This window comes from Salvia hispanica, chromosome 2 (assembly GCF_023119035.1).
Source record: "Salvia hispanica cultivar TCC Black 2014 chromosome 2, UniMelb_Shisp_WGS_1.0, whole genome shotgun sequence".
Classification (NCBI taxonomy): domain Eukaryota; kingdom Viridiplantae; phylum Streptophyta; class Magnoliopsida; order Lamiales; family Lamiaceae; genus Salvia; species Salvia hispanica.
The window spans coordinates 32644255-32657379 of record NC_062966.1 but is presented as its reverse complement, the minus strand read 5'-3'; the positions used below and the strand labels follow the sequence as shown (position 1 = coordinate 32657379).

General features: G+C 37.9%; 1 non-coding gene and 1 pseudogene across 1 annotated transcript; one reads left to right on the top strand and one right to left on the bottom strand.

The window, feature by feature from the left end:
• Positions 1-409: 409 nt before the first annotated feature.
• LOC125203847 lies at positions 410-2529 on the bottom strand (annotated as a pseudogene).
• Positions 2530-12293: 9764 nt separating this feature from the next.
• On the top strand, positions 12294-12402 carry LOC125208691. The gene has a single exon (XR_007174173.1). It is a non-coding gene; the product is annotated as a U6atac minor spliceosomal RNA (small nuclear RNA).
• The last annotated feature ends 723 nt before the right edge of the window (positions 12403-13125 follow it).

Genomic DNA, 13125 nt, shown 5'->3' with positions numbered 1-13125 from the left:
GTACGGAAAATGTCTCACTTAGTTGAGACGCACAAAATAAAACGTCTCACTTAGGCCGACTAGAAGTACTCCTCTCTGGGATAAAAGATGTCACACTTTCCTTTTTGTCTCACAAAGCAGTCCACATTTCTTCTTTTAAAAAGTTCCTTTCACATCAATTATAAAATTATATTTTCTCTCATCACTTGACACACAAAATAACATTCCCAAGATCTGGCCATCTTCCAAGTGTGACATCTCACATGAAGCAGAAGCATAGAATGAAAATTGTAACAAACCCATTTCCCGTACTACACTTGAACAGAAGACATTGCTTTTAGCATCACAGAACACAAATTGGAAACTACGACCTGCATAAATTATTCAGAGTTGATCAAAGAAGATTGGAGAAGAGTTGAATTTGTTTGATCATAAAATATAAAATACTCTAGATTTGTAGTATTTGGAATCTATGTTAAAGGGCACATTATTTAATAAGTTTATTAAAACGATAACTAAATCTGATAGACACATGAGAGAAAGGTGTCCATCTTGTCCTTGTCCAACCCAATCCACACATTAATCCCTTGACCATCTTGTCCTTGTCCCAACAGCACCACAAACTCATCATTCCCACTCACAATCGGCCCCGCATGCTTCGGCCTCCCAAACCCTATATCCACCTCCCCAAACGGCAGCTTCCACCATGCCGACACATAGAACCCGCCGCCCCCGTCGCCGGAATCCCTTTATACACCTCCAGCCAGTCGATCACCGACCTTATATACTCCGGCGTCACCCTCTCCCCTCCCTCTCCTCACCATCTCCACCCCGAACCACGCCGGCCTCCCCACCAAATCCCCCACCCTCGCGCTTGCAAACGCCGTGATCACCGCGTTCCCCGCGAAACTCCCAGGCAGCGGCGGCGACACCCTCTCCCTCACATCCACTGCGAAGAGGACCATCGATTCCCGATCCGGTCCTCATCATTGAAGTAAGCCATGGTCCTCGCCCGCCATATGTGGGCCACGATGGCCATCGAACGTCGAGCACTTGATCTCGGCCTTGTCCTTGAGCAGCTTGAGCATCTCCGAGGTGAAGCGCAGCACTCTGTGGGTGTACTTGTCAGAGAAGATTAATGGAGATGGAGAATTCCGCGCTTGGGAGGTGAAAGATGAAGCTAGAGATGATGTTTTGCCGAGCTGGATGTATTCCTTGTGTGGGAAATCGATTTGGGGTGGTGTTCTTGATTTGATGCAACTGCGCTCGTTGTTGATTGATTTCTTTTTATTTCTTCTGCATCTCCTCTGCAGATTGAGCCAAGATCTTGGAACATTTGGCTCGCTGATTTCCCATCCAGAATTGCATGGTTTGTTACAAACCCTAGTGCGAACCCACCACATGCAAATTTTGTCACCTGCACTCCAAAACCAGATTGTATCATCATTTACACTCGGATATTAGTTGTAATATCCCAGTGTAAATAACTGTAAACATTGGCCGAATTTTGATATTTTCCACAAATTTTAGTAATCACAAACATTAAGATTAAGATTAATCCCATGACGGGTTATTCTTCAAACCTGACAGTTCTACGAGGCATATCTTATTCTATTAGACACATATTAGTCAACGTTGAATTCAAGAATTAGGGTATCAAAATGACATCGTTTCATGTATGATTCAGACTGAAAATCTGCCGAAATTTTTAAATTGGACATTTTCAAAAGTTTATTACTTATTTTATAAAGAGAGAAATAGTACTCTACTCTCATCCGTCCCTTAAATTTTGTCACATTTTGACCGAGCACGAGTTTTAAGAAATTTAATGGAAAGTGAGTTGAAAAAGTTAAGTAGAGAGTGAGTCCTATTTTTATATATTAGTTTTATAGTAAAATGTGAATTGGAATGAGTTAGTGGAATATGGGGTCCACTACCAAAAATGGTAAAAGTGTAATGTGACAAATTTTGTGGGACGACGTAAATGAAAAAATGTGACAAAATTTAAGGATGAATGAGTACTACTCTAAATTAAAATAGCACTACCTGTGGATCTCCATGTGTAGTCATTTATAATGAAGTGAAAATGAATTAAGCTTGCCTGAACAGTGAAAATTGCAGTTTCCGGTAAGCTTTTATAAAGGCCGGGTCGATGAACGAAGCGATGGAAGGTTGGGTTGGGATGAGAGAGGTTGCCAAGATCCTCGAGAGAATCTTGATTCTGCGCTCACAAACAAGACTCCCGTGTTGTTGCAGATGAGTTCCCAGCCTCTTGCTCTCGTCGTTGAAGCTCAGCCTCCCGGCCATGAAATAGTATGGGATGAGCAACACATTCTCCACAGCTTTTCTCACCATTTCAGCAACTCCAGCAGTGGATGAACATGGCGGAGCTTCATAGAAGAAGACAGTTTCCACTGGAAAAGTTACTGCCTGATCGATATTCGATAGGAAGATCGTCTCAGTTGGGGTGGGATTGTTTGGTGAGAAGACTGAAATTGCCTCTTGTTTCACTACATCTTCGTCTATCAAAGAGATGATGTTGTTAGACATACTGAAAAGTAATGGTTTGCATGATGTAGGGTTGGACGTCTGAATTTATATATAGGGTGCTTGTGTGTGTGAGTGAGTGAGAGAGAGATTTTGTTGGAAATAAGAGTAATGTGTTGATGGGCGGGTGAGAAGAGTATGAACGAGGTTTTGTGGTGTTTTATTGGCTGAAATGGAGAAAAATATTGTAGTGGAAATGAGTTCGTGAATCGAAAATGTAGAGCATGAAATGCTCATTTCTTTTGATTGCATTTCTCTTTATTGAACTACGTCGTCCAATGAATTTATACTCCCAATGTTCCATTATGAATTTATATTGGAATTTCGTGGTATCTATATGTTTCATTATGAATTTGAAAACTAAAGTACTTAGTATAAATTGAAAGAATATTGGCCTCTCAATACAAAAAAAAAAGGTTAATTATTTTATGAAGTGAACATAATTTTTAAAATTGGTATAATCATATACCACATTCCAATTTATTTAGATCTTTATTACGATGAGAATTTATACATTATTATTAATATTTCTAGTTTGATACTCCTCCGTTCCTTCATACGTAGTTGAGTCATTTCTGAATAACTTGTACTCCCTCAATTATTTAAAATAGCAACTAGTATTTCCATTTTAGGTTGTTCCTTAAAAATAAAAATTTTAGAATCTTTTATTTTGGGACGTGGATCCACTCCTAACTCTACTTTCACTACTTTTCTCCTTCTTCTCTCTTACTTTACTCATTTTCTTTTCTCTTCTTACTTTACCAATTCTTGTTACTTAGAGCATCCAATAGGAGGACACTTTCTCCGGACAACTTCTCTTTTTTTGTCCATAGCCACTTCGATTTGTCCCGGTCTACAAAAAAAAGTTTCGCGAATAGTGACACTTTTGTTATACATTTCACTTTAAAATGAAAATTGGTGGGATATTTATAAAAATAGGCAAAAAAACAATTAAAAATTTAAAATTAAAAAAAAAGGGAAATCGGCGCCATGCGGTTCGCCATGCAATGAAACGCGCGGCCGCCATCTTTCTCTCTCCTTCGGCTCGTCCTCAGCGCTTTGGGCGAGCCCTTCCCCCCATAAAAGCCGTCCGCGCTTCGGGCGGACGCGTCCACCGCAATAGCCAGCCGCGGCTTAGCCGCGTCGGGAGGCCGCCCGCCCCTATTGTGGATGCTCTTCTTCGTACCAATTGTGCATGAAAATCTGTGCCGTTTCAAATGTTTCTATTTTTTAATACGGAGGGAGTATATGGAAAACTCTAAATTCACTTTTATCAGTTGCGAGAACATGTAATTTTATTACATTGCATTTGCTTATTCATTAATGTGGAAATTTTTTGTCAAAGTAAACAAGTTTAAGTCTTCTGCATTGTAGATTAGGCAGATGAACACGTTATCACAGTAAATGACTAGTTGGTTCTTTGTATAAGTAATACAGAAATATTTCACTAACAAGATATGTTTTGATTAACTATCATGAAACTTTATACTGTAATTTTAAAAGTTTCTTTACCTTTGGAGACTAACGTCGCTGGTTTAGTTTAGCATTGAATAGCTCTAACGTTGAGATAATCAATTCTTGCTATCTATTGCGGGGTCTTATTGATTGTTATCTCATCTTTGTATATATATAATATTGAGCATACAATATCAATCATGCATTGTAAAGATTTATCAGAAGGTGGGGTGTTTTAATAATCCATGATTCTGATATATTGTGCGTTAGTGATAATATCTAGTGTTGCTGGGTTTTTTTATTGCACGAATCGTGTGGCAAGAGCCTGATTTAATAACATCCTCAAGAGTCGTTCAGAAAAAGAATTTTATTAGTTTTCCCGGTTAAAATTTATTCCATAAAGATGAATAATGTTGTTGAATTAGACCACTCCTGGATAAGATGTTATTTAATTAAAGTCAGATAACAAACTTATTTTAATTAATAAATATTTATATCTTAAAACAGAAATAATTTAGTTAAAGAGGAAGCCCAAATTATTCTAGGTTTGGGATGACAATCAAAAATATATTATTGTTTATGGAAATATTATTTTTTTGGACTAAGCTTAAATTGGCAACTCAATATAATTAGTAAAAGTCCAACAAACTTGGCTTAGTCCAACCTCTTTGGATCCCTTCGGGCTCATCATAGTTCCATAAATAATAGACTAGACATGAGACAAAAATCTAGGGATGTCAATTCGGGCCAGCCCCCGGGTTTTGGGCCCAACCCCATTGGTTCGGTCAAAGGGTGCGGGCTAATCGGGCAGTGATTTTGGGTTATAAAGGGTTCCCCACCCTTTAAAACGGGTTGGGCTGATCCGAGTAATCGGGTTCTTTGGTAAAATTAACTCGTTAAACCAATAAATAATGGTAAAAATTAGTTATATTTATAAAATGTAAAATATTTAATTATGATAAATTTGAGATATGCTTAAACTCAAACATAAACATGATCAAATACTAATATTTGAGATATATGCAAAATAAAACATAAACATCAAGAAATTTCAAAGCATGTTTTAGAAATTTAAATATATTTTTAGTGAATTTGAAGTTTCTAATTTATATATCTATTATTATGTTGATAAAAATTTAATATATAATTTATATATTTAATATATAAAATTGAAAGTTATTTTTTAGTAATCTATATTATAAAATAACCAATGAAGTGTCGAATTAGAGTCAAACAAATAGAACGATAGAAATTTTATCAGGTTTTCGGGTCAGCCCATCGGGTTTAGTCTGCCCTAACAGTTCTTGAGGTTAATCGGGCGCGGGCTAATCGGGCTGTAATTTTATCGGGGTAGAAATTTTCGAAATTTCACACTTGTAAATTTGAGCGAGTTTGTCGGGGCCACAGGTTCAATGTCTTTGATATCCTAAAATTCTTCTTTTAGAACGCATCGGAAACTCTAGCCTCCTAAAGGAGATTTTCAAAAATTCTTACACAAGAATATCTAAATTTTTCAGCTCCTATAAGAACAGAACCTATGTCTCTAGTTCTAGTCAAGTAGTATTAGAACTTTTAATGTCCCACACAAATATCAGACGAGTTTGAGAACAGATAAGAACATTTGCGGTTGATTACAAAGACGTCATGTTGACCCTAGGGATTGAAGCTAGGAGTCATCCTATAAATATAAAAGCTTAACAAAGAAGGAGTCCACCCCTACAATTTAGATATTCGGGGTTAGTTCCAAGGTGTCTCAGGTAGTTCCTTCAATTCCTTCAACACCGGATCTCTTACTTCACTCCACACTTCAAATTTGCTCTCTACCTCTAGCAAGGAGGGAGGAGTACAGTTTCGCCATTTCTAACTGTTCCATAGCTTAGTTCGTCATTCTGCCACTCCTCAGAGTGAAGATACAATCGTTTAATTTCTATTTTTGCATATTTTTGTTTATTACTAAGTGTTTGAACATCTTAGCCGTAGGTCTTCTTAATTAGCTGTTGTTTTAGTTAAATCTCATGTTCTCGACATTGGATCTTTCTCTTTCACCGTTGAATCTTGTTTTAATTTTTGCATTAAGAAAGTTTTTCTTGGAGCTCGTGATGTTGCTTTTTATTTTTGCTTTGTTGGATGTTTTTCGCAATTGTTAGTTGCTTATTCCGTATATCTAGTTTATTAGCGTTTGATTTCGCAGATCTAGATTATTTAGCGTAAAATAAAAATGCATCTTAGCTTAATTTTGTTTTATTTGCTTTCCGGTTGATCAGTTAGCGTAGATATAGTCGTTGCTGGTTACAATTTTGTGTTTGCGTTTCGTTTGAAGCATACTCTTTTTCTTAAAGCATGTTCATCCATGATGTTTGTAATGCTCTGTTTTGTGTAGATAGAGGAAGAATATGAAGTAGAAAATCGTTCAAAGAAATAAATTTGAAAAGTGTTTGTTTTTCTTTTGTACTCCCCTTTCCCATTAGAAATGAAACGTTTCTCTTTGGTTTGTCCATTAAAAATGAAACGTTTCTAAAAATGAAAACAATACTCTCTCTACTTTTCTTCTCACTTACTTTACTCTCTCTCATTCACTCACAAAATAATATTACATAAAATCCGTGCGAAAAGCAAATGTTGCATATTTAATGGGACGGAGGGAGTATTGTTTGCTTTTATGCTTTCAGTCAGATAGACAATAAAGGTATTGTGGACCCAATTTACTTTTTTTTTTTACCTTGCATGCCTATTTTAGGAAGTTCGCTTGATCTCTTAGAGCATTCCCAATGGTCAGCGATAACTTAGGCGATTTTGCGCCGAAAATTGTCGGGTTATCGCCGACCGTTGGAGTGTTCGGCGTTTTCGGCGTTAATTCTACCGTCAACGCCAACTCCAGTTCATCGCCGAATCATCGCGCACGCCGTAGGCGCGATTCGGCGATTTTGGGCGTTTTTTTTTCCAACGCTACAATTCCAAACCTATATATAATTCCTCCTCCTCCATTCATCACACAATCTTCATTCTCTCAATTTTTCAATCTCATTATCTCAATCTTCAATCTTCAATCTTCAAAATTATGAGTTCAAGTAGGAAACATTCCCGAAAAGGTAAGAGCAAAGAGCGAGTCCGCAAATTCCCAACCCGCTGATGAAACAAATCGCGGTGGATGAACTCGTTGTTGTCGATGGGTTCTCCTCCCGCCAATATCCATATGCGGGTCCGTCCCCATTCGAGACTCCTCCGGTGCGGACTTTCTCCGTACTTCCGGTTGCCCTCGGCATGCCCTCCCGAGACGATTTGTATCGCCCCCGGATAGTCACATCGTTGTTCGACACCCCTGGATCACCCGGCGCGAAGGATCTCGGGACGCGACGTACACAGCGGATCCGACACTCGCACGGACGACTACGAGTTGGAAGAAACGCCCGAGCCGCCTTCCGGGAGCGGGAAGGGAAGGCGCCGGCGTCGCGGCTGCGGCCGATACGGCTTCGATGAAGCCGAGCGGGTAGGACTACTTACACTCTGGAAGAGTCCGGCGATAGTCACTGCGGCGGACACGACGCGAACGCGGAGCGCGCAACTACGGCGAGATCATGTTCGGGAGCGGGTTGCGGAGAAGTACACGAGCAACAAGAGCGCCTCGATGAAGGACCATGGCAGCGAGCCGATCCGCCGGCATTGGGAGCGCCTCATGAGGGACTGCGGCCACTTCAACGGTATATACTCTAACTTGATGACGAACATGACGAGTGGCCAAAACGAGCACATGGTCCGAGATGAGGCCATGCAGGTATAATGGCCGGTTCTGTCGAAGGGCTTCAAGTATTGGAACATCTATGATAGAGTGAAGGATCTCCCCAAATTCGGACGGGGATGCACGGCCTGCCCTGCAGGAAATCGGTGCGCTCGCGACTTAGCGGTGCGGAGAGTGAGGGAGCGCGACCCCATCGACTTGGCCGGGATGGTCCACTGAGCATGCTGGGAACGAAGAAGGCGAAGGGGAGGCGGAAGGGAAGGAGCGCATCGTCGGATGCCCGATCGGAACCCTGTTCATACAACAAGCCACGCTCTGCGCAATGTCGCCAATCGCGCAGGCGTGTACCTGTACTTCACCGGCGGCGGAACCCCGAAAGAGAAACGGTCCTACGGTCGACCATCCAAATACTGAAGATCTGATGGGCCTCCGCGGACGCCCTCTCCTCTTAGTTTTTTAAATCTTTGTTTTTATGGTTTTTATTTGTAGTTTTTTTTTCGTTGTATTATATTTTCCAATGATTAATACAACGATGAATTGTTCATTATAAATCTATTTATTAAACACATTTGTAGGAAAATTAAACAATATTGGTGATGAAGTAAAAATGAAATGTTGAGTTAGGGAAAAATAAGGGAGAAATAAGGGAGAAACCATTGGAGCAGATTGGCTAAAAGTTGGCTAAAAGCGGGATAAATTTTAGTGCGATGTGGCGATGTGGCGGAGTTAGGGAGAAATAAGAGAATTTTAGGGAAAGCATTGGGAATGCTCTTAGTCGTAGGTGCTTAGTGGTTGCTTTAGCTTAGCTTTAAATTAATGCTCAGTTTACGTACCGTTTCATGCTTATGTACCTTTCCAGTCTAACGGATCAGTCTAGACAGAGTTCCTGTTCATCTTTCCAGTCAAGTAGCTTAGTATGTCCAGTTGTCTTATTTCTGCTTTCACGCCTTTTCATTCTTGGTGATCAATTTAGATAGGATTCTCAGTTTTACATTTCAGTCAGGTAGTTTATACTTCCCACTCAAAGTTGCATGATAGCAACCAAATCCCTTTTTCTTCCAGAATGTCTTCACTCACCCTCACAACAAATATATCCTTCACTGTGCTAGTTTTTAGTATCTTGTAGGTTAAAGTTTTAAAAGAATTTTTGCTTGAGTCTCGTGTCCAATGACAAGCGAATAGGTCTAGAGAGTCTGTGATCAGTCTATGTATTCTACATCCACATGCACGGATATGGATAAATATAGTCAGTCTACTTTATATTTCAACACATGTACACATTTCACGAAGGTCCAAAATAGAACAATTAGTAATTAATACCTAAAATAACAAAGTTTCATTGAGGCTGGAACAACGTCATTTAATTTAAGTACGATGTGCTAACATCGGCATTTTTCGCCTCCATGTTATTTTAAAAATTTTATATTTTTAATGTCTTAGTAAAATAAAAAATAAATCAAAAATTTGTGTATTACCATTAGATTTTTCAAATATTTTGCAATTCAATGGATAAAAGTTTTTGTATTTAGAGTTCAATATCTCTAATTTAAGCGTTACTTAATAAACAATATTGAAATGTTAAGATGGTTAATTGACCTCTATTTCTTAATAAGATGATTAAAATTAGATATTTGGAAATCGTGTTCCTCATCATCATTTAATATACTCCCATCATCCCATATAAATAGATTTAGAAGGATATGATTTTAATGTATAATTAATAAAGTTGGAGAGATATAGAAAGAAAAAACGATTAGAATGAGTATGTTAGTGGAGAATGAGTCATTAACGAGAGAAAATGATCAAAAATAAAAATGAATTATTTTCATGGGACACTAAACTGGAAAAAGTCTCTATTTTTATGCGATATAGAGAGTATGATCAACAAATATAATCATATTTACTGTCAAGGTTATATATTTTTAGGATATTAAGAATAAACCAGGTTCTAAATTCTGCATTTGCATTCATTAATGAAATATAATAAAAAAAAATTGGAGAAAATGTGGGCCTACCAAAATCCCATAGGATCCAGTTTTGCTGATAGGTTCTGTATTGGACCGATTCAGAGTATTTTATTTCTACCTATAGTATTTAGTTAGTCGATTAATTGAGCAATAAAATTTTAAGAAGTCGTATGTTGAAACCTACAATCATTGGGTGCTTAAAATTTACTCACTCCGAACATGAGTCCCGTTTTTTCATTTTCGTTTGTCCTGAATAATAGTCCCACTTCATTTTTATTATAAAATTAACGTGGAGATGTAGTGTGCAAGCATCGATTCTTTGGAGAATTTGTTCGTAATTCTAGACCATATGAATTCATGAATAACGGTTTAATTCCTTGTTTGTGAATTATTTGTGTCCCGACATACAATTATGTGTTTAACATGTGAATCAATTAATCTCATAATCGGTCAAATTGATTTGTTCGTCTAAGTTATTTATGTATGCAAGTCTTCCGCTATGCAAGGGGCACCAAAACCCCAACAACCATAATCGACAAAGTGTAGTTATGTCCATGGGTAAATTATCTGAGCACGACCCTATAACCTACACCAACCAATCTATTGATGTGTTGAACATTGCGGGGAATGCGCTCAAGCTAGAGATACCCACGTTCGCGGAACCGACAATTACGGTTCGAAACAACCGGTTCGGTTTTGGAAATTGCTGAACGAAAACGAACCGCGATAGTGTTTCGTGTTACTGATTCGGTTCCAAAACCACAAGTTTCGGTTTCATTTTTGGTTTTGAGCAGACGATTTTCAGTGGTTTTTTATGGTTTTTCACGGTGCGGTTTTCGATGGTTTTGTTGCGGCTGCGCTCGATTTCATAGTTTTCCGGCAGTTTCTATTCAGCACGGTTTTGGTTTTGAAATCTTGGATCCTGAAACATCCACGGTTTCCAAAGTGATCTGTTTCATTTCTATATAAATATCACGGTTTCGTTCGGAACCATAGCTCGTTACAATTTCGCGTTAACCGCCCGAACCATAAACCATAGTGAAAGAAAGTTAGACTAGACGCTCGTTTGCTGTGTGCTTCAACGCTTGGAGGGTACTAGATCTTGTCGTGTCGTTGGATCTGTGTCTATCTTCCCTATCAAAATCCTCAACCCACTTCTACTTGCTAGTATAGCGGAGTAAAGGATTGATCCTCAAAGATGGATGTGGATGTTATACACTTGCGATGACATTTTGGAAGGTTTGGTTTGCTAACACACTTTCGGGTTGGGTTTTAACTAGAGGTGAAATAAAATGGGACTCTACCGATCGACTAGTAAATAACTAGATGCTTCGTGTAGCAAGATGTGTACGTGAAGGTGAAAGCTGGACTACTAGTGTGCATATGAAAAGTGAAATATTACTATAAATGGATAGACAAAAGTGAAAGGAATAACGGACAATGCTGGCTAACTTGTACTTGGACATGCTGAAAGCTGAAAAAGTGAAAGGATAAAAGTAAAAAACAGCAAAGTGGTCCCAGAGTTAGGCTAAGATGTTGTCTTCTTCACTAAGCAACAAAAAAGCCCGAAAAATCAAACCTCCATGGATGCATCCCCGGGGGAATCAAACTCAACAACTAAATCTAACTCAAAATCAAGACAAAAAATCTAGCCCTGGCGAGAAATTAAACTAGATACTAAATCATGCGGTAAAACGTTTTGCAAAACGATTAACATGCGGGGTGGCGAAAATTAAGCAAAACCGGATCTATGAATCAAGAGAGAAATGACCAATTAAAACATGAAAAAAAACTAGACCCTTTTAATTAGGCGATTCAAGCTTGAAACAACAAAAACAACAACCCCCCAAATTTTTATCTAATTAAGGCAAAAAAGAAAATCATATGCAAATTTGAAACAAAAAAATAAAATCATAAAAATTTTCATTGCATTCAAGATTCCACCCAAAGATGTTCTAACCGAAATAGCTAGGGAACCCAAGTTAAATGAAAGGGTAAAACATGGCAAAAATTTAAGAAAACATAAAACAAAGCGTACAAGATTTATGGCCCCCGGAAACAAAACAAACTTCGGTCTACGGACAATCTGGATGGAATGAATGTGGACTCCTTTTCCCAAATTTGGCTAACCCCAAAGTGAATACCTTTAAACTAACTAACTACCAAGCTATCTAAGAGAGTGCGGGGGGTTTTTTCTAAAAAAAGGTCAAACATGAACATGTTTCTTCAATGTTATCTTTTTTTTATAGGGGGGGCATGCCCCAATCCCTAAGGGGTTTCTCCTAGTTGCTCCTTCTCTTGAGTTGACGACTGTCCTTCTAGATAGAGATCTTTTTTAACAATTCCTCCTCTTAGCTCAAACTTCATGGTGTGCATTTCGTATTTAAGGCCCTTTTCGATTTTTTCACCCCAATTTCTTCCACCCTTTCCTCCCCGACTTAGTAATTTATCCGACACTTTTGCAACTATTTTTGAAATATCCAATTTAAGCACTTTTGACCAAAACCCAAAGGCCCAACGACCCATATATATGCATCTCTTCCCAAAACAAAAAGGCCCTTTTTTTTAAAATATTTTTGGGGAAAGAACATCCCGAATAATTAACATATTTGTTTCCGAAAAGAGATGGGTTTATTCCCCCGACAAGGACAGAACTTTCCCTTTAGGGTTAAAAAAATAATTAACAATTAAATTTATAGTTTTTAATTATATCTTTTCCTTCCCAAAAAAAAGTCTCATTTTTTTAGATGTCCAAAAAAAAAATAGTTTATTCTTAAAATGAAAAATTTATCTCAAAAACTTTTCCCCATTTTTCTCATCTCTTTTTTTTTTTTACCTACTTTTTTCTCCCATATTTTCTTACTTTTTCCCCCCTTTTTCTCTATATCTCTTCTTCTTTAAACCCCCTTTTTTTTCTATTTCTCTTTCTTTACCCACTTTTTTCCCCTCTTCTTTATTTTTCCAATTTTTTCATTAAAAAAACCGTAAGGCCCCCAAATGAGACTATTGTTTGTGGAAGGAGGGAAAAGTTCCTAATTATATTTTCCCAAAAACAGCATGAAGTTTGATAGTTCTTTACCTATATGAAACCTAACAAGGGTGTAAAAGGAATAAAAATTGAATTATGAAACATAAAAAAAAAAAATAGAAATATAGAACTAAAATTCATTTGCCTAGAAAATTCCTGAGGAAACCAAATCAAAGATACCCCAACTGTCTTGGGAAGGGAAATCTGGGGTCTAAGGGGGCACTGATTTAGTAGGGAAACAAGTTAAACAACAAAACATTCGAATTGAAACCAAATAAAAATGAAATATTAAGATTTAACTTGTTTAAATTCAAGGAATAAATTCACTTAAACTACCTTTCAATGCAAATCCAAAATAAAAAATCAAGCAGACAATTCACTGAAACTAACCGTCAGTGCAAATTCGAAAAAAG